This window comes from Alexandromys fortis, unplaced genomic scaffold (assembly GCF_014885135.2).
Source record: "Alexandromys fortis isolate MF-2015 unplaced genomic scaffold, M_Fortis_MF-2015_v1.1 scaffold_266, whole genome shotgun sequence".
Lineage (NCBI taxonomy): Eukaryota > Metazoa > Chordata > Mammalia > Rodentia > Cricetidae > Alexandromys > Alexandromys fortis.
Genome location: NW_026068155.1, coordinates 954,939 through 975,118, shown reverse-complemented (window position 1 = coordinate 975,118; position 20,180 = coordinate 954,939). Strand labels below are relative to the sequence as shown.

Below are 20,180 nucleotides of genomic sequence, written 5' to 3'. Positions count from 1 at the left end.
AAAAAGGGTGAGACCCCATTTCCATGAATCTTCAGGCTCCACACGCCACTGAGTTCCTATTTCTTCCCCTTTATATTCCTCTCTCCACCCAGCCATATTGTTCCTGTCTCCACCTCTCTAGTGCTGGGAATAAAGGTGTGTGATTCCAAGTGCTGGGACCACCTTTGTGTGAGCTGTTTTCTTTTAGACAGATTCAACCTTGTGTAGCCCAGGGTGGGCCTTGAACTCACAGAGGCATCTGCCTCTGTCTCCCGAGTCCTGGGATTAAAAGTATGTGCCTCTACTCCCTGTCTTGAGTGGTTGACTAGTATGGCTGCTTTGCCTTCTGATCTTCAGGCAAGCTTTATTTATTAAAACACAAATAATATACCATTGTAGTGACTCTCCTTGGAAAGTTTTGATTTCAGTTTCTTTAATGTCCCTTCTGTGTCTATGTAGGGTTTCTTACATTGGGTGATAGGGAGTGTATTACCAGGGAAACTGAAGTGCCCTTTTTGGGTTTAGTCTCATTAATAAAAAAAAAAAAACATAGAAAAGAACTCCAAGCAAAGACTAAAGATAATTTTACTTAAGTTTAAGAGGGAAACAGCAGAGAAGGCAAGTTACAAATCCTGACAACTGCTCAGATTAGGAAAATGGAGAGAAGAGAGAAAGCCATGCCTATTGAGATAGAATTGTGCATGTTAAGCAAGCAGCCACATGGTGAATAAGAAAATCCATAGTAGAAGTGAGGGAAGGACCTTCAGAAAAAAGAACATCATGGACAAACATGCCTAGAAAAAAGGTTTTAGAAAAAAGGGAAAGAAAAGGTAGACAGTCTTAACAGAGCTACATGGCAGCGACTCTGTAAGCGACTTCACTGAGGACAGGGATTTTGGTAAGGAAACGTGCATTATCTCATTAAGGGCATAATTAGTCATCCCATCTCCTTACTGTGACTTCATGTGACTCAACTTTTTCTTGATCAGATGATTGACAAGCCCAGCAGAATTGACTAATATTTTGGGTCTCCAACTAGACCCAGAAATAGAAATTAGATTTTATTTTTTCACCAGAAATGGATGCCTCCTTCTTTTCAGATGGCAATTTAAGGAGCACCATAGCTGCTGTTTACTTCTCCAGTGTTACCAGTAAATGGACCGCGGGATCCAAAGCTGCAGTGACTTCTAAGGCTGCTGGAACACTCTGTCACCCAACAAAGTATCCCTAAAATCATCTAGGGGCCAATCTATTGATCAGAGACCCCAAATATTGCTGACATTTTGGGCCTCCAGTTAGAACCAAGGACTTTTCCAATTTCTGACCAAGGACACAAATTCAGGCCCCTGTTTCTAAGATGCCTGTCCTATTTCTATTCTTATCTTCAATGAGTGGAGAATGTTTACTCACTATAGTATAGGTATAGGTAAGATAGTAGGGAAATTAGACAGGACTCTTGCTATAGTATTACTTGCATAGAAACTATAATTTAAATATATACTTATGCACATATATATTTCTATATGTCAGAAATTGTGGTCAGGCCTGACATCCATTAGTAAATGTGATATAGTTTACTAATGAGTATTTATGATTTGTACATGCACATGTAATGTTGCAATTATGTCAGTATGTTTATTGGAGAAAATATTTGGATATCAATATATGATCATTTCTCTGCTACTTTTGACAATGGGGAGAAAAAGTAGCATATATAATCCCAGACATCAGGCAATTTAAACATCTTTTTGTTATTATGGAACTTTGAGTGTCTCTCAGTGATAAAGTGCTTGCAAGCACCACAAAAAAATAAGACATTATTTTTTGATGAAGTTCACTATAAATGTCAAAAACTGAGAAAGGTAGTATAGAAAATACCAAGTTAGAAAGATGTTTCAGTGGTTAAGAGCTTCTGCTGCTCCATCTTTAGGACATCATAAATTCTAATCCTAGCACGCACGTCAGGTGACTCATAAGTGCTCCAAGTGATCTGATGCCCTCTTCTGGCTTCTGATGGCATCTGCACATATATGTATGTGCATACACTCACACAAGACTCCCCCCCATTCACACACACACACACACACACACACACACACACACACACACACACAAAGTCTTTTTAAAAGGAAAGTAGATATCAGGGCTATGAAGATTGCTAAAGTACTTGCCTTACAGGCATGAGGACATTTGTTTGGATTCCCAGAACTCATGTAAAAAGTCAGGCATGACATGACAGTATGTACCTGTAATCCCATCACTGGTGAGAAAGATATAGGAGGATTCCAGGGTCCTATTGGCCGGTCTGACCAATAGACAAGCTTCAACTTCAGTGAGAATCCTATCTCAAAAAGTAATTGAGGAAGACACTTACCACTTTGTGCTGGTTTCCACATGCTTGTGTACATAAATGCATATATGCCCCTGTAGTGATATTATGCTTGTACTATACAAATAAAGCTTGCCTGAGGATCAGAGTGTGGAGCTAGTCACTAGTTAACCATAGAGGCCAGGCAGTGGTGGCACACACCTTTAATTCCAGCACTCAGGAGACAGAGGAAGATGGATCTCTGTGGGTACAAGTCCACCTTGGGCTACATACACAAAATTGTTCTAGTCTAAAAGAGAAACAGAGCCAAACAGTGGTGACTCACACCTTTAATCCCAGTGTCTGGGAGTCACACAACCACCTTTAATCCCAACACTAGAGAAGTGGAGACAGGAAGGAATAATTCTGCTGGGCAGAGAGAGGAACACCAGGTGGGAGGAGACAGGAGTTCATGGCATTCAGTGTGAGGATTCGTGGGGACAGAATCTTGCTCACTTTGGCCTGAGCATTCGGTAGAGGTAAGAACTAGTGGCTGGATGCTCTATTTCTCTGATCTTTCGGCTTTCACCCCCTAATGTCTGACTCCAGTTTGTTTTTCCATTAAGACCAGTTAGAATTTGCACTATATGCCTCCTGTGGTGGTCTGAATGAGAATGGTCCCCATGTGCTCATATGTTTGAATGCTTGGTCCTCAGTTGGTGAAACTGTTTGGCAAGGATTAGGAATTGTGGCGGTGTTGTTGGAGGAGGTGTGCCACTGAGGGTGGGCTTTGAGGTTTCAAAAGTCCAGGCCATTCCAGTCTCACTCTCTCTGCCTCCAACTTGTGGATAGGTTGAAAGCTCTCAGCTACACCGCCATGCCAGCCCGCCTTCTGCTGTGCTTCCTGCTAGGGTGTTCATGAACTCACACTCTGAAACTGTATGCAAACCCCCAGTTAAATGCTTTCTTTGGTCATGGTGTCTCTTCACAGCAGTAGAAAAGTAACTAAGACAGAAATTGGTACCAAGGAGTGTTGTATTTTTGTGACCGGCCTGATCATGCATTTTTTTTAGGATGTGGAGAACTTTGAGACTTAGAAAAGTGATTGAATGCTATAAGCCGAGATCAGTGGCCCATCCTCATAGGAGTTTGAAAGACACTAATGCTGAAAGCAGTGTGGAGTGTGGAGGCCTAGCTCAAGTGGTTTCAGAAGGGAATAGTATTTGCAACTGGGCCAGGGACTATTCTTGTGATATTTTGGCAAATAGTGTCACTAAGTTCTGCCCTTGTCATAAAAAAAAAAAAAAACTGTTGGAGGCTAAACTGAAAAGATTTTAATTAATTTCATTGGCAGACATGATTTCAAGGCAGCCTACTATTGACTTGTTGTGTAGTTATCAGTGATCACTCTTATGAAGATCTACAATTAAAAAGAGAAAGCAGGGTAAAAATACAAAATGCACAATATGAGAAGAAAAAGAATGCCAGGGAATATAAGGTCGGAGCCAGGGCCTGTGCTGAAAGAAATAGAGGCCTGAAAAGAAATGGACTAGAAGGAGACCCTACCCAGTTAATACTGCTCCAGGTAGAAAAGACTTCAGAGATTATCTATTTCTGTAAAGCAACACAAAGGAAAAACAAATACAACTGTAATTCAAGAAGGGGGCCATACTCTATCCCAAGGAGACAAGGAAACTTGGCAGCATTGGCCACATGATCCTGACTTTAGTGTGGTGACACATACAAGAGTACAGGGGTAGTGGAATCTCCCCTGCAGTTAAGGAAAGCCTCTGAGGCCAGGCATGTGACAGGGAAGTCCCTCCATGGAGACCCAGGGAGGCCACTATATGAAGCGGTGAAAGTGAAGCCTTGATTGTAGGTGGAGGCTGCTCATTTGTTCCAGCCGCCCACACCCGAAACAATCACACAGAAACTATATTAATTACAACACTGCTTGGCCAATAGCTTAGGCCTCTTTTTTTTTTTATAACCAATTTATTTATTTATTTATTTATTAATTAAAGATTTCTGTCTCTTCCCCACCGCCGCCTCCCCTTTCCCTCCCCCTCCCCCAATCAAGTCTCCCTCCCTCGTCAGCCCAAAGAGCAGTCAGGGTTCCCTGCCCTGTGGGAAGTCCAAGGGCCACCCACCTCCATCCAGGTCTAGTAAGGTGAGCATTTAGGCCTCTTATTAAATAACTCTTACATCTTAAATTAACCCATTTCTACTAATCTATGTACTGCCACGTGACTCTGGCCTGTCGGTAAAGTTCCATCCGGCATCTGTCACCTTTGGTGGCTACATGGCATCTCTTTGACTTTTCGCCTACTCTCTCTCTCTCTCTCTCTCTCTCTCTCTCTCTCTCTCTCTCTCTCTCTCTCTCTCTCTCTCTCTTCCAGCCTGACTATTTTCTGCCCTGCTGAAGCAGCTTCTTTTATTAATCAATGGTAGTAACACATATTTGCAGCATACAGAGGGGAATCCCACATCACTGGATTGCTTGGAGACCCCAAGATGTTGAAGAAGCCAGAGCTGCATGATGTCTCCTGAGGAGAGCTGCAAACAGGGAGTGGAACCAGCCCAAGAGAGAGAAGAGTATTGCAGTCAAAAAAGCTGAAAGATGTGGAAGATCTGAAGAGCCATCTAAGACCTTTGACTTTGGACATATAACTGTAGGATTTGGGGTATACCCTGCTGTGTTTTGGTCTTGCATTGGTCGAGTATAACGTATATTCTATGCAATTGTATGTTGAAAATATATAATTTTCTTTTTGATTCTACAGGGGTTACAGTTAAGAGATTGCCTTGAATCTCTTTGGACTGTTTGCAGACTATGAGTACTTTTTAAAAATTGGGTAAATTCTTTTTGCATTATGATAATGGCTACAAGCCTATGGAGGCTAGGGAGTGGAAGGAGGTTTAAATGAGAATGGCCCCCATAGGCTCGTATGTTTGAATGTTTGATCCCCAACTAGTAAAAATGTTTGGTATGGAGTAGGAAGTGTGGCGTTGTTGGAGGAGATATATCATTGAAGGTAGGCTTTGACGTTTCAAAAGTCCATGCCATTCCTGCCTTTCTCTCTGTCTTCTACTCTCAGATAAAATGTAATCTCTTAGTACTGTACCAGCACATGCCTGCCTACCTGCTACCTTGCTCCCTGCTGTGATGGTCATGGACCCAACCTCCGAAACTGTAATCAAGGCCCTAATTAAATACTTTCTTTTACAAGTGGCTTTGGTCATGGTGTCTCTTTACAACTATAAATATAAATAGCAAATAAACTAAGACACCCTCTACACAGATGAAAACATATAGACATTTTCACACATGCATGCAAATAAAAATATTAAATAATCTACAAAGGAAAATAATTATAAATTCACACAGGTAATTCAATTATATCATCTACAAACACTATGACCAATATTCAGCAGTTACCTAATATTAAATCACTGTTTTAAATGTCAGTATATTCTTGAAATGAGAGTGTTTCTACTGTGTATGCTTTATATGATTTTCCTGAAATTTATTTCCATGTAGTTTTCATATGTTGAAATATCATAGTCTTGATTTTTAAGTGATAAGTAACTATCTTACCTTTTTCTACTTTTATGTTTTTCTTCATTTTGCTATCTCTAGCCTCTTCTCTCCTCTTCTTTTATTTCCAAGAAAGGGTTTGTCTGTGTGGACTTGGCTATCTTGGAACTCATTCTGTAGATAGGCTGGCCTCGAACTCACAGAGATCTGCCTGCCTCTGCTGCCTGAGTGCTGGGATTAAAGGCATGCACCACCACTCCCTGGCTAGTCTCTTCTATTTTTATACTACCATCTAAATTCCAGATGAATTTGTTAGAAATACCATGTATCTTGGTGTGAATATTTTTTGAGTTTATGCTATTTGGAGTTTGTTGAACTTGCATGTGATCATTACTATTTCTATTAAATTTGAAAATACATTAGCCATTATTTCCTCAAATATTTATTTTGCTTTTTCTTCTTTCCATTTAGGAATCCCATTGTGTGTATGTTAGTGCATCGATAATTTCCACAGTCTCTGAGGCTTTGTTTATTTTTCTTCACATTTTTGTTTTTCTGATGTTAAATTCAGTTGGCTTGTCTTGAGAGTCATTTATTTGTTCTTCTACTTGTTCAGTTGTACAATTTTGCCTTTTTAGTGAATCTTTCATTTTATGCCCTTGGACTCCAGGATATCTATTCAGATAATTTTTATAATTTCCATGTCTTTATTTATAGTCTCTGAGACATTGTTCTTACACTTCCCTCTAGTTCTTTAGATACAGTTTTCCTTTAGTTTTGCAATACAGTTACAATTATTTTATGGTGTTTTTCCAATAAGTTCACCATTTGAGCTTCTACAGGAGCAATTTCTATTGGTTGCTTTTATTCTGTGCATGGGCCATATTTTTGGAATTTCTTCATGTATCTATTTTCCTTTTTTGAATCAGAGAGCTTAAATAATGTGACCATTTTAAATACTAAGCAGGATGCTACCTAGAAATCACACGGTTCTTCTGCCTTCACAAGTTAATGATTGTTGTTGTCCAGTACCTTTCAATAATTAATTGGAGTCTATATTTTGTATCTTTTGGGGCCAATGAAGTTTGCTTGATTAGCTTAGGAGTGAGCAATAAATGGATAGAGATTTCCTTAAACACCTGCAATCAATAGTTCTTTTGGTCATTACAGAGGGACTTTGTGCACATGTAGGGACATTCTTTTTTAATGATATATTTATTTTCATTTTGTGTGCATTGGTGTTTTGCCTGCATGTATGTCTATGTGATGGTGACTGATCTTCTGGAATTGGAGTTACAGACAATTGTGAGCTGCCTTGTGGGTGCTGAGAATTTAGCTTTCATCCTCTGTAAGAGCAGCCAGTACTCATAACCACTGAGCCATCTCTCCAGACCCGGGGCATACTTTCAACACTAAACTTTATGCGTTATCAGTTTGTGTTGTGTAGACCCTTGGGATAAGAAATGTGTAATGGCTACAAATATAGCTCAGTTGATGGAGTACTTGCCTATCCATCCATTCAATGTCCAAGACTGCCTAAACTGGCCATTGTGAAAACCTGTAATCTCAGCACCCAGAAGGTAGAGACTTGAGGTTCATAAATTCAAGGTCATCTTTGGCAGCAAATTAAGTGAGCCTGGACTACGTGAAGCTGTCTCAGATAAAGGAAGGAAGAGCTCAGACCCGTTTCCAGTATTTCCTAAGCAAGCACACAAGCCTGAACATAAACATCAAGTTCCATGAGCCCACGGAGATATCCCGGGAGCATGGCAGAGTTTCTCATATCCCCGTTAGAAACATTTTACTCTCCAGCTTTTCCTTTCAGGCCCTTTTCTTGATCTTTTTTATCTTCTTTTAACTCATTCCATCAGACAGCCATGATGTTAAAAAATTGCCATTGGTTGTTTTCAACAAATGCCTCGAGGAAGAGGCCATTCATACTGGGATAGCTCCTAGTCATGTCAAATAAAGACAAGTTTTGTGAATAGGATATTCCAGGAAGCCACCAGACAAGCCAAATAATGACAGGTTTCTGAAAATGGGTTATTGTTAGACCTCCAAACCCATTCTGCCTCTCCAATGACTCTGGCTTCATTGTGTTCTACTGTTGATTTTCAATGCCATTGTGGGCTTTTAATTTTCAAAGCTACAGCAGAGATTAAAAGGAGGAGGAGATGGGAAATGGAAATAAGGAAAATTATAACACCTCCAAAGCTTACTCTTCTTGCTGCAACACAGTCATTGTTTTTGCTTAAATGCTCCTTGAATTGCTGTCTTGGGTTAATTTCCAGAGTTCTGAAAACATCAGTTTGACAGTTTGTCAGCATTCTTAAAGATTAAAGGGCAAGAATTTTTTTGAGAGCATTGTCATTGTTATGGCCTTTCTTCTGATGTCATTCTGAACTCCTAGATATTTAATATGGTTTTTTTATATTGGTATGGTGGAGAGGTGGAAGTATTGGAACCATTTCTAGCTTTAAAATTTTAAATATATTTTCATTTATGTGTACATTGATGTGCCTGATTGTCTGTATATGTAACACATGCACACAGTGTTGACAGAGGCCAGAAAGTGCATCAAATCCCCCGGAGCAAGAGTTATAGGCAGGTATAGCTGCCCAATGGAAATACTGACAATTGACCCTGGGTCTTCTGCAATGGCATCAAGTGTTCTTAACCACTGTGCCATCTCTCCAGCCCCATGTTAAACTTTGTAGTTGGAAATAATTTCAAATTAACAGAAAATAAATTCTACACTAAGTATTTTTTAAACAACTTTACACAAATTTACCTATTATTAGTATTTTTCCTCATTTATCAGTTTCATTACATTTTTCCTGAACCACTTGAAAATAAATTATATATCCTTATTATATACATATATAACACTACAAATATAATAAGAATATATAGGTTATATAAAATAAGGTTATATAAGTATAACAAGGGTATTAAGTACCTCAGTATTAAAAATATTTTTTTTCTATCAAAACATAAATACCAAGTCAACTATAAACCCTTTGATCTGCAATGGTGTCCTGTCTGCAAGATGTGCTAAGGCATTGTTGGCACAAAGCTTGTGGGAGTAACAAGCCAATACCTGATCTGACTCAAAGCCCATTCCATGAAATGTAACTCATGCCAGATTATACTTGGATGATCAAGAACCTGAGACTAGATAGTCCAGAGACCTAGGGTCAAACTGAATACTACTAGTTTACAACAAGTATTCCAATAAAATGACTCCTACTGACATTCTGCTGTAGTCATAGATTAGTACCTTGCTCAGCCATCATTATAGACGCTTCATTGAAGCAGATGGGAACAAATACAGTGATCCACAGCCAGACATTATTCAGACAGTGAGAAACCTTGGAATGCTCAGTCCTAAACAGAATTTCTCTATCAAATTCCTCCCCTCAAGGCTCAGAAAAACTTACAGAAGAGGATACAGAAAGAATATAAGAGCCAGAGATCGTGAAGGACACCAAGAAAACAAGGTCCTCTAAAGCAACATATCTAAGCTCATATGAATTCACAGAGGCTGAGGTAGCATGTACAAGGTCTGCATGGAACTAGGTTCTCTGTGCTTCTATTATATCTTCCAGTTTAACGTTTTTGTGAGATTTCTGAGTGTGTCTCTGATTTCCTGTGCCTTCTCTTGTGCTCTTTTCCTCCTATTGATTTGTCTTGTTCAAGTCTGATGTTAGTAATAGTTTTTTTTTTTTGTACCCTGGTAATAGGTTTTTCTGCCAACCCAGTAAGCCAGATCAAGCCAAATTGAAAAAGTAGAAGAACAAGTTTATTTGAACAAAGTAGCTTTTGAGTGGGTTCTCCAGACCCAGAGATTGAAGCCGGAGAAGCCACCTGCCTGAACTAAAGCAAGGAGATTATGTACCCTGTAGGCAAGGGGTGGTGATGTGTCCACCCCAAGCTTGGTTTGTGCCCAAGTATGGTCAAAAACTGGAATGTTTAGGCGCGGACTTAGGCTGCTGGTGGCAACAGAGGAAGTAGTTGCAGTAGTCGCAGGAATGTGGAACTGGGCTTTTTGGTGCCTTTGTTGGAGATTCTCTGAGAAGGCAGGATTTGGAGAGAGAGAGGCAGGAATGGGGCTTTCTGGATCATGCAGGAGGTGAGCTGGAGGTTCCAAGCAAACATCTCGACCCTTTTGGGTATATGGCTGTTATAATTTTAAATGCCAGGAGAACGTACAAGAGAGATGCCATTCGGTGACAGTGTTTGCATGGAGAGTTTATTGGGGAGAGGAATGGAAATGGGAGAGAGAAGCGGGGAGGGAGGGAGGGAGGGAGGGGGGGGGGGGGGGGGGGGGGGGGGGGGGGGGGGGGGGGGGGGGGAGGGAGGGAGGGAGGGAGGGGAGGGAGAGAGACTCAAAAGCCTGCCTGCCTCTTTGGAGGAAAGAGAAGGGGGAACAGGCAGAGCTTGTCTCTTAAGGGAAGGTGTAACAACGTGCGCACAGACTGCTTAGTAACATAGCAGCCATAGAATCCTGGGCTGTCCAGGGTTCTGCCTGAGTGCATTCTGCCAGGTGACCAGGGACAGGCCAGCATAATGCCTAAATGCTAACATTCCTCCCTTTTGTTTATTATAAAAAGGTGAGGAGTTAGGGGTGGCAGGTAAGGAGGATGTGAACACAGAGTTCTTAAGACTGCTTCGTGCTGATCTGGGAGTGTTGGAATCTTGGGGGGACCTGAGAAAGCTGGGGTGCTGGCCACGTTCAGGAATATCTGGCTGTTCCACTGTTCTCCATGTGGTGCTGTCCGGTGTCTCTTGGATCTAGCAAAATGCTGGCAGAGCAGAGGATAAAGTTAAGTGTAGGGAAAATTTTTCCTTAGGTGTGGGTAATTGAGGTGGGGCGGTGTGTCAATACCAAAGAAAGGTGGGGAGGATTAGGCTGCTAACAGTACTTAATTGAGGGGTGCATCTGTCCTGTTCAAGGTGAATCCAAGTCGACTCCCCGAAGCTTACAAGAATTCTTGGAGTTTGTGAAAAGGTAAGTTTTAGACACATTAGCATTCCAAGTGTTTATAACCTATACTGAAATTTATATTGTAGAAACAGCAGTATACTCATGCCAGAAATGATTTTGGTTGTATTCATTAACAGTCTTTCTTCTGTCTGGAAAACTGTGACAGATGTTTTTAGGACAATGAAAAGAACCTTTTAAGTCTATACTTAGAAAACAACTAAAAGGAATTTAAAATCTTGATCGTATAATGGCGTAGTATGGAGTTTCGTACTCTGCCAGAGCTAGATTAATAGCTTATTAGAATTCCATCAACTATTGTTAAGACTATGAACTTTCAGAGTCTGAATATAACAGTTGCACAGTGAGGAAAAGAAATCTGAATCATGTTATTCTCTTATACTTCTCAGATCACTTTCTCCTTATCGTCGTTTAAGCTTTCTTATCTTCACATAAACAAACCTTGAAGCACCTTCTAATTCAGGAGATAGAGGTGGCTGACCATTGAGAGCAGTCACTGCGAAACAAGTTCCTTTAAATAAAAGAGTCTTTTCTTGAGTCTGGTAGCAAGGTGAACTGTGTCTAGCCGTAGTATTAGCTCTAGGAAAGTGAAGCCTGTGACCTGAATTTTACACAGAGAACTGAACTGAGAAGACAGCTAAAGGCTTGGTTGTTGCTGTTAAGCTGACGAAGCTGCCTCTAGCCTAGTCATCAAACACTGTCAGAGTTCTGAGAAAGATAAATTTTGCCTGAGTTACTGATTTAAAATGACAGAGACTTAGTTGCTGGTTTCCTAAACAGCCACTTCCTCTGTGATCATTGAAGGCAGAGGTCTCAGGGCAACATCAGTCTTTTCTGGAAGGCATAGTCATGAACTTGTGGAAATACCAGTTTACCTTTGTCTAAGCAACTAGAGGCAGTTGATTCCTCAGTGCCCTGTGTTGTCCACGGTCTGAAGAGGGTCTTTGCAGCAGTTGAGGTGAAAGGCAGTTTTGTTCAGTCGCTGGAGTTGCCAGTTTTGAAGCAAGATTCAGGTGAAGGTTCTTCCGTACCCATCCATCTTCTTTGGAGGAAATAGGGATGCTGCCAGGAGCTGGCATATTTCTCTATTATGAAAGCTTTTTAATTAAACATTTTAAATGTGATATTCTGCAGATCTGAGCGTTTGCAGACAGTATGACTATTAGGTAAGTCTGAGTAGACAAACACTGTTTCTAGTTGCTTGTTTTCAGCTTCACTTTGAAAACATATGCAGGGGGCAAAATAAGGCTTATCCCTGTAATCAATTATATCAGTACTCAGTGTGAAGACAACTAAAGAACTCGGTCACTTATAAGATGACTATTGACTTGTATCCCTTAACAGTCTACAATAGGTGAACAGCTGTTGTAAGTCTAGAACTTTGCATTATATTCCTGCCTGGTTTAGCCTTAAAAATACTGATTTTGAATGGCAGCTCTTCTAGTATCAAAATAAAACCTTTTAATGATAGAAAATATGCTGAGTAAAGAAACCAAAATAGCCATTCTATGGATAAAATGTTTGTGCCAGCTGTAAGGCTGTCTCTTGGGAGAACAAAGAAAAATGACAAGGGAAAGATCCCAGGGTGAAATGGAAGCAGGAGAAAAGGGGCTTGTGAGTTGGGATGTAGCCCGTGAGCAGGGACTGAGGGAGCACAGAGGCCAGCACTGCCCTTGACAAATCATGGGGGCCTCTGTCCAAATGCCCAACTCTGGATCCTCTTGGAGGACCAGGCATTCCATTATAGAATATATATCTTATTTATCAAATATAATATTTATTAAACATATGTTAACATGTATCTCAGTTCTCTAGAAGCTTGATGTTGAACACTTGACAAAGATAAAAGTATTTAGGTATGAATCCCTAGGTTAGCTTTTGTTAATCTAAATATATCTTTATAACCTTAAATTTTTATCATCATATAGAATATATTTTAAAGCAGAATTGAATCACATATACAGTACATTGTAACAGACCTACCCATACATTTTTATCACCATACAAAAGTCTATAAGTCTATACCAATCCAAAATATTTGAGACTTGTTGCTTTCTTAGTCTAGAAGGAGATACAATGAATAGAGCTCATTAGGGCTAATACATTTAATCTTTAAACTTAGTAAAAAATGGCTGCCAACCATGTGGCTGTCTACATCATGATGAGGTCACCAGCCAAGATGGAGGAGAGCCACGTGGTGGCTTTCTAAACAATAGTTACATGCAGACATACACACAGTTGAATCCAAGTTACATACACATACAGAGTTAAATCTAGCTTGTGTTCATACATATAGAGTTAAATTCAAGTCACATATATGTACACATATATAGACATATATATTTAAACAGGAGTTGAATAAATTAAAAGGGGAAACCAGTAGGTGCTGAGCAAGATGAAGCTGGCTTTCCATCTCTTAATCCCACATTGAAGCAGACCTAGACAGGACATTTAGAGAGGGAGAGCAGACAAATACAAGCAGATTTTGGAACAAAGAGAAAGAAAGAAAGTGGAAAAAGTGGGTACCTTTGGTGAGCCCTGCCAAGGTATGCCATTAAACAAACATGCCACACATAATGAAGTTAGAATAGGAGGAAAGAAAGAAAGGAGTAAAAGGTAAGAGATGAGGCAAAGAGAATGAGCTCTGCCTGGTGGGCATTTTTAAGGGTGCACATGTCACATAGCTAGTGGCAGAAAGCAACCTGGTGACATGTAACTGCTTCATCAGCAGAGGCTGGGCAATGAAAGGAGGGTGGTGCTGAGGTGAACATGGATCGGAGTACCTGAGTCAGCTTCACCAAAGGATGGAGGTGTCCTCAGACTGCACCGTCACCCAGAAGGGAGTCAGGGGCAGTGCAGCACTCCTGAGTTGCATCAAGCCCTAGATATGTTTAAGGGGAGGTATAGAGCCAGAGCACCAACTGTATACTTGTTACAGACTCACCACTTGTCCATAGCCAGCACAGGGAAAAAGAACAGGGAGGGACTTGGAGTGAAGGTAAGATAAAGGTTGAAATTAGGGTGTCTCCTTCCATTTATTAGATTTCTGGCAGAAAGTTGTAAAGGTCCCATAAAATGTTGGGATATAGGGTGCTGGGAAGCAGCCATGTGGATTGATATCTAAGGGATATTTGGGCCAAATCTCCCTGCAGAGGCAGATGAGTTTATTATAGTGGAAGATGCAGACCCCACGAGTAAGGTAGAGGAGTAAGAGTCAATGACTTTTTATCAAGTGAGGATCAAGCAAGAAAGACACAAGCCACACCGTGACTTGTCAGTCAAAGAATAGAAGCTGAAGGACTAAACCCAAGAGATGCTTGGGTCCAAGAGATGAGAAATGAGGCCTCATTTGTGGGGAAAGACCAGAGGTGATTGTCAGCAAAAGGATTCCCAAGGACACCAGAGGGGTGCCATATGTTCAATAGTCACTTACACGGATCCAGAGAAGCATTTATGCTGGCCAGGAGAAGGGAAACTTACCAATTCTGCTGGTTTTGTATGGTTGACCCAGTGATCTGTTAGTTTAAAAACCAAGACTGTCACATGTGAACCGGGTTCCAGGGTCCTTGTGTACTCCGTACTGCCAGTAGGCAGGAGGAAGCACCAGGAGAGTCTCCCGAGGTCACAGCACCAATGTTATAATTAAAAAAGTGGTGGGAGCACGCATGCAAGACAGATGCCATCATGCGACAGAGCTTGCATGGAGAGTTTATTTGGGGGAGGGGAATGGAAAGGAGGAGGGAGAGGAAGGCCCAAAAGCCTGCCTGCCTCTTTGGAGGAGCGGCAGGAATGAGAGGAGGAATGGGTAAAGCTTGTCTCTCTCTCTCTCTCTTTTTTTTTTTTTTTTTTTTTGGTTTTTCGATACAGGGTTTCTCTGTGGCTTTGGAGCCTGTCCTGGCACTAGCTCTGTAGACCAGGCTGGTCTCGAACTCACAGAGATCCGCCTGCCTCTGTCTCCCGAGTGCTGGGATTAAAGGCGTGCGCCACCATCGCCCGGCAAAGCTTGTCTCTTAAAAGGGGGCATAGCACATGTACACAGACTGCATAGTGACACAACAGCCACAGAACCCTGGATGGACCAGGGTACTGCCTGAGTGCATCCTGCCACATGACGGGAAAGGCCAGCATAGTGCCTGAATGCTAACAATGGGCATAGGTTCAAATCTGGCTACTTCCTGCTGGCATGGGATGATGTGAGTAGGGGGAGTTAGGAGTTGGTGGGTTTGTGCTCAACAGGAAGTATGGGTGAAAAAGCATTCAATTACCCACGAGCCTGGAGACTTCATGAATATGTTCCTGGAAGAAGCAGGCAAGTTGCTAGGAGAAAAAAAATAGATTATTACCCTCAGTCATATGAACAGGGCTAGCCATTGAAAGAGTGAAGATTGCCAGAAAGAATGGAAGTGAGATATATCCTGTTTGTATTGGCAATGTTCTTCAGATAATTTGTGGAGTGACTCGATATTAATTTCTACCAGGCCAGAGTCCTTGATACAGTAACAACACTCTTTCCCCAGACAATGCAAATGTCTGTAAAGTACTGTAACAGATTGACACCTTGGTGTCATAGCAGAAACTACGGCTTTGGGTTTCTGGAAAACTGGAGGGTGAAGGATTCCTGTTGCTTCACGGATCATTCATCCTGGGTAGGTGCCCACTTGAGCCTGGGAAGGTGGTAGCAGCACTGATGTCCTGGGAGCTTGACAGCTGAAGGGGTGGTGAGGATAACAGTGTAGGGTACTTTCAACCAGGGCTCTAGAGCTTTAAGAGATAACTGTTTGAGGTGTACCCAGTTCCATAGGGAGAGTGGGGTGGACTCAGGAAGAGTTATATCCATTGGCATGGGGACAGGGAGATAGCTGTCAGCATGTGGACAGAAAAAGGATCATAGAAGGGAGAGGTAGGGTAAGAACATGGCCAGTGAAGGGGTCTGGATGGGGAGGTGGTGGTTGAGATGGAACAGCCTTTTGTAATGGCGCTCTAAAGGGTTAAAACCTATAGGAGAGCATAGGGTGGTCTGGAGGTGGGTAAGGGCAATGGGGAGGAGGGAAAGCCAAGGCAACCTGAGTTCAATAGAGAGCTAGGTGAGTTGTTTGATGAGTCCCTTGGCCCTCTCAACCTTCCCTGAGGATTGTGGGTGGTAAGGTTTGTGGAGTTTCCAGGAAGTGTTGAGGACTTCAGATACCAGCTCGGTTACCCTGGATGTGAAAGCTGGGCCATTGCCCATTTGGATGGCCTGTGGCACACTGAACTGAGAGTTGATGTGTTTAAGGAATACCCAAGCCAGCACATCTGCTGTTTCCTTGAAGATGAAGGATTCCTCTATCCATCCTGTAAAAGTGTCAACAAGAGTTAGCAGATAGTGGTGCTTCTTATGAGTAGGCCTATGGGTGAAGTCAGCCTGTCAGTCCTTGCCCAATTGGTGTCCTCAGAGCTGGTGCAAGTGCTGGCATATCTGGAGGTCCCCTGCAGGTTAGCCTTGGCATAGGTCTGACAGGAGTGGACATGTACAATATGGGCTTGAAGGTGGTTGGAACCAAAGAGGGGCTCTAAGAAGTGGAACAAAGTCTTGGTTCCTATATGTAAGGTTTGGTAGATGTCTAAAATGATGGAGAGTCCCTGATCCTGGGAGAGGATGAGGTGGTTGTTTAAATAGAACTATTTGTCTTTTGTGTGTGTTGTTCCTTTATTCAGGAGTTCATCGCTCTCCTCTGGTTAGTAGCAGGGCTGATAGGAGGGTGTCAAAAACAAAGTATGTTCTGTAGATCCAGTGGCACTGGAGGCTAGTCCCCAGGCTACTGAATCAGGCATGGCATTGCCTAAGGCCACTGGATCGTTGGAGGGCTGATGTCCCGGCAGTGGGTTATGGCTACCTCTGTGCAGAGAGCTGGAGGGCCTCCAAGAGCTTGGCTATAAGGAGTCTATTGGCAATGTGCTCTTGGTAGTGAGGAAGCCCCTTTCCTTCCAAAGGACAGAATGGGTATGGGCTATTAAAAATGCATGTTTAGAGTCAGTGTAAATGTTATCCCATTGACCATTAGCTATTTGGAGTGCTCTAGTCAAGGCAATTGATTCGGCCTTTTGTGAAGAGGTCCCCACCAGCAAATGGATTGTTTCAACCATTTTAGTGGAAGTGACCACCACATAAGCCGCCTGCTGGTTTCCTGATCTTTCTATAAGAGAACTTCCATCAACAAAGAAGGTGAATTGGGGATCTGTGACAGGTTGGTCTAGGAGACCAGACTGGGGTGAGCATAAGGCCTCCACAGCCTCTAAGCAGGAGTGGGAGGGAGTATCAGAGGAGGAAGAGATAGGCAGGAGGGGTGCAGAGTTTAGAGCAGGGCTAGGGCCAAGGTAATTTGGAGGTTTTCTAGAAACAGTAAATGGAAGACCTGGATCCATGAGGGCCCAAGGAGGGAAATAGAAGAATGACTCAGAAGTTTTGAGAGGCAGTGGGTGGAGTATACAGTGATTGGCTGAAACAGGGTGATCTTGGGGGCATCCCGAGCAAGTTCACCTGCTGCTGCTAGAGCTCTCAAACATGGCTGCTTTCCACACATAGTAGGGTCTAGTTGCTTGGACAGGAGAGCAACAGCCCAATTTGAAGTCCCAACTGGTTGGGTTAGAACCCCAGGAACCACTCCTACTTTTTTATCTATGAAGAGGTGGTATCAGTGGGTGGAGTCTGGGAGAACTGGAGGGGCATCAGGAAAGCATCCTGGTACAAAAAGAAGTGGCCTTGAATGGTGGCCTGGTGGTTGAGGGGCCCTGTGGGGGTTTCTCTGGCTGCCTCTTACAAGAGCATGGCCATGATGGCAAAGGTCAGGATCCAGTGACAGAAGAATCCCATCAGGCTCCAAAATAAGAAAATCTGGTCAGCTGCGGTCAGGGATTGTAAGTCCCACAGAGCTCAGGACTTGATCGGAGGTAACGGTCTTAGAGACCCTGAGCTGAATGCCCAAATACACAACAGTGGGAGAGCATAGCTGAGCCTTAGATGGGGAAGCACGGTATCCCAGGGAGCCGAGGTAGTTTAGGAGCAACATGGTGGCTCATTGGGACAGAGGAGGGAGGGACTGCAAAGTAGGAGGTTGTTACATGCTGGAGAAGTGTGCTAGAACTGGGGACAATGGTGGAATCCCTGGCTAAGGCTTGGCCAAAGAAATGGAGACTAGACCAAAAACCCTGAGGGCGAACAGTCCATGTGAGCTGTCTGGAGACCATGCATCAGGGTCATCCTAGGTGAAGGCAAAGAGGCAATATGAGTCAGGGTATAGAGGGACAGTAAAAAATGTATCTTTTAGATCCAGGAAAGTGGGAAGTTAGTAGGAGGAATGTTAGAGAGAAGGGTATAAAGGTTTGGTGACCCTGGGTGGGTTGGGATAACTGCCTCACTAATGAGGCAGAGGTCCTGAATTAAGTGGTAAACACTGGAGGATTTCTGCATGGGGAGAATGGGAGTGTTGCAGGGGAGTCGATAGGGATTAACAGTCCTTGAGGTAGAGGCTGGTAATAATGGGTTTTAGCTTTTGGCAATGGATTTCAAATAAGAAACTGGTTTCTAGAAGGAAAGGATAAGGGGTCCTTAAGGCAAACCAGGACTGGCTGATGGTGAGTAGCAACCACTAGGAGATACCCCATACTTGGGGGTTGACTTGGTCCGGGAGGGTAGGGACAGTACAGTTTGGTGTAGGGATCTGTGAGGCAATTAAAAAAAGAAAAAGATGGGAGTCAAAAGAGACTATGTAGGGGTCAAGGAGATGATATCCCCAAAGCGGCAAGGATACCATGGCCAAGGAAAGGTACCAGACAAACTGGTATGACTAGAAGAGAGTGTGAGAAGAATCTTCCTGCAAGAGTGCAGGAAAGTGGCAGTCCTCTACCAGGCTAAGGTGCTCGAAGGCTGGAAGAGTCTCAGATACCTGTGCTGGTGGGGCTTGACCTCTGTAGGCACTGGCTGGGAAATGGGTGACTTACCCTGAGTCAAAAGTCAATCACGTCTGCTGGAGAGAAAGATAAAGGGATAGGGATGGCCTCCCACGTAGCCAGAGGACCTAGTCCACCGGGCAGGAAGGCTCAACTCCTCCCAGCTTTCGGCACCAAGATAGTAGGTTTTCTGTATCTCCAATAGTAGGCTTCTCCACCAAGGCACTAAGGCAGATAAAGCCAAATTGAAAAAGTAGAACAGGTTTATTTGAGCAAAACAACTCCTGGGTGGGTTCTCCAGGCCCAGAGATTGAGGCCAGAGACACCACCTGCCCCAGCTAAAGCAAGGAGATTAGATAGCCTGTAGGCAAGCTGTCAGGACGTGTCCACCACAAGCTGAGTTTGTGCCAAAGTATGGTCAAAAGATGGAATGCTTGGATGGGGACCTAGGCTGCTGGTGGCCACAGGGGAGGAAGTTGTGGTAGTCACAGGAATGTGGAATTGGGCTTTTTGGCGCCTTTTCTTTGTTGGAGATTCTCTGAGAGGGCAGGGTTTGGAGAGAGAGAGGCAGGAATGGGGCTTTCTGGATCATGCAGGGGGTGAGCTGGAGGTTCCAACCAAACAGTTAGATTTTGTTTTATCTTATTATATTTTATTTATTATATCATATTTTATTATACTTTAGAAGTCTGGTTGTTTTCTAATGAGAGACAGAAATGGAGTGGATGCAGATGGGAGGGGAAGTGGGAAAATAACTTTGAGCAGTAGGAGGGGAAATGATAATTAAGATATATGAGAAAAAAATCTATTTTCACTAAAAGGAAAAAACAAGTTTATACAATCACATATATTCACATACATATGTTTGTCATGTGCCTTTAGTCTCATAAATATATCATTCTATTTGCCTGCAAGTTGATGAGAAAAAACTATAATAATTTTTCTAGGAATAATATTTTAAGAGAACATTTACAGATAGACATATAATGAAATAGTAGAATACTTTCCTGGTATATAATTATTATACTCTTGATTATATCCCCAACACTAAAAGAACAGATCAACTTAAATTGTGGCTGAAGAAAATGACTCCACTTTTTCCTTCATTTCAAAATATGTCAAAAACAAGTTGCCAGGTTAGTTAAAAAGGGAAAATATGTAGCCCTCTGAAGTGAGGCATATTCTCAGCCTCCCTCCAACACTGGTATTCTTTTGATTGTCTCCTTTAATGAATGTCTCAAGCCTGTCTCCTTTTCCTTCTGAGTAGTATCCCTTTGGTACCTATCATGCGACAGATATGAAGTGTTTGGGTTTAATCTGTCAAAGTATATCTAAGTGAGAAGCATCACAAGATAGCTGGAAACCACAAAGAGCCTTCCTTGCGGGAAAGACCCTGTTAATTAAATTTTATATAAAGGCTCACC

General features: G+C 42.4%; 1 protein-coding gene across 2 annotated transcripts in view; it reads left to right on the top strand.

Annotated features, from left to right (window-relative positions):
- Positions 1-20,180, top strand: part of Nexmif (neurite extension and migration factor) — a 136,671-nt gene that overhangs the window by 23,950 nt on the left and 92,541 nt on the right. Inside the window, exon 1 of one of the 2 annotated variants that reach the window (XM_050127339.1) lies at positions 10,719-10,836. The exons of the other annotated variant lie outside the window; for it this stretch is intronic. The gene's annotated coding sequence lies outside the window, so the exon portion shown is untranslated. Of the gene's footprint in view, positions 1-10,718; positions 10,837-20,180 lie in introns of those variants that run through there. 2 annotated transcript variants of the gene reach the window in all.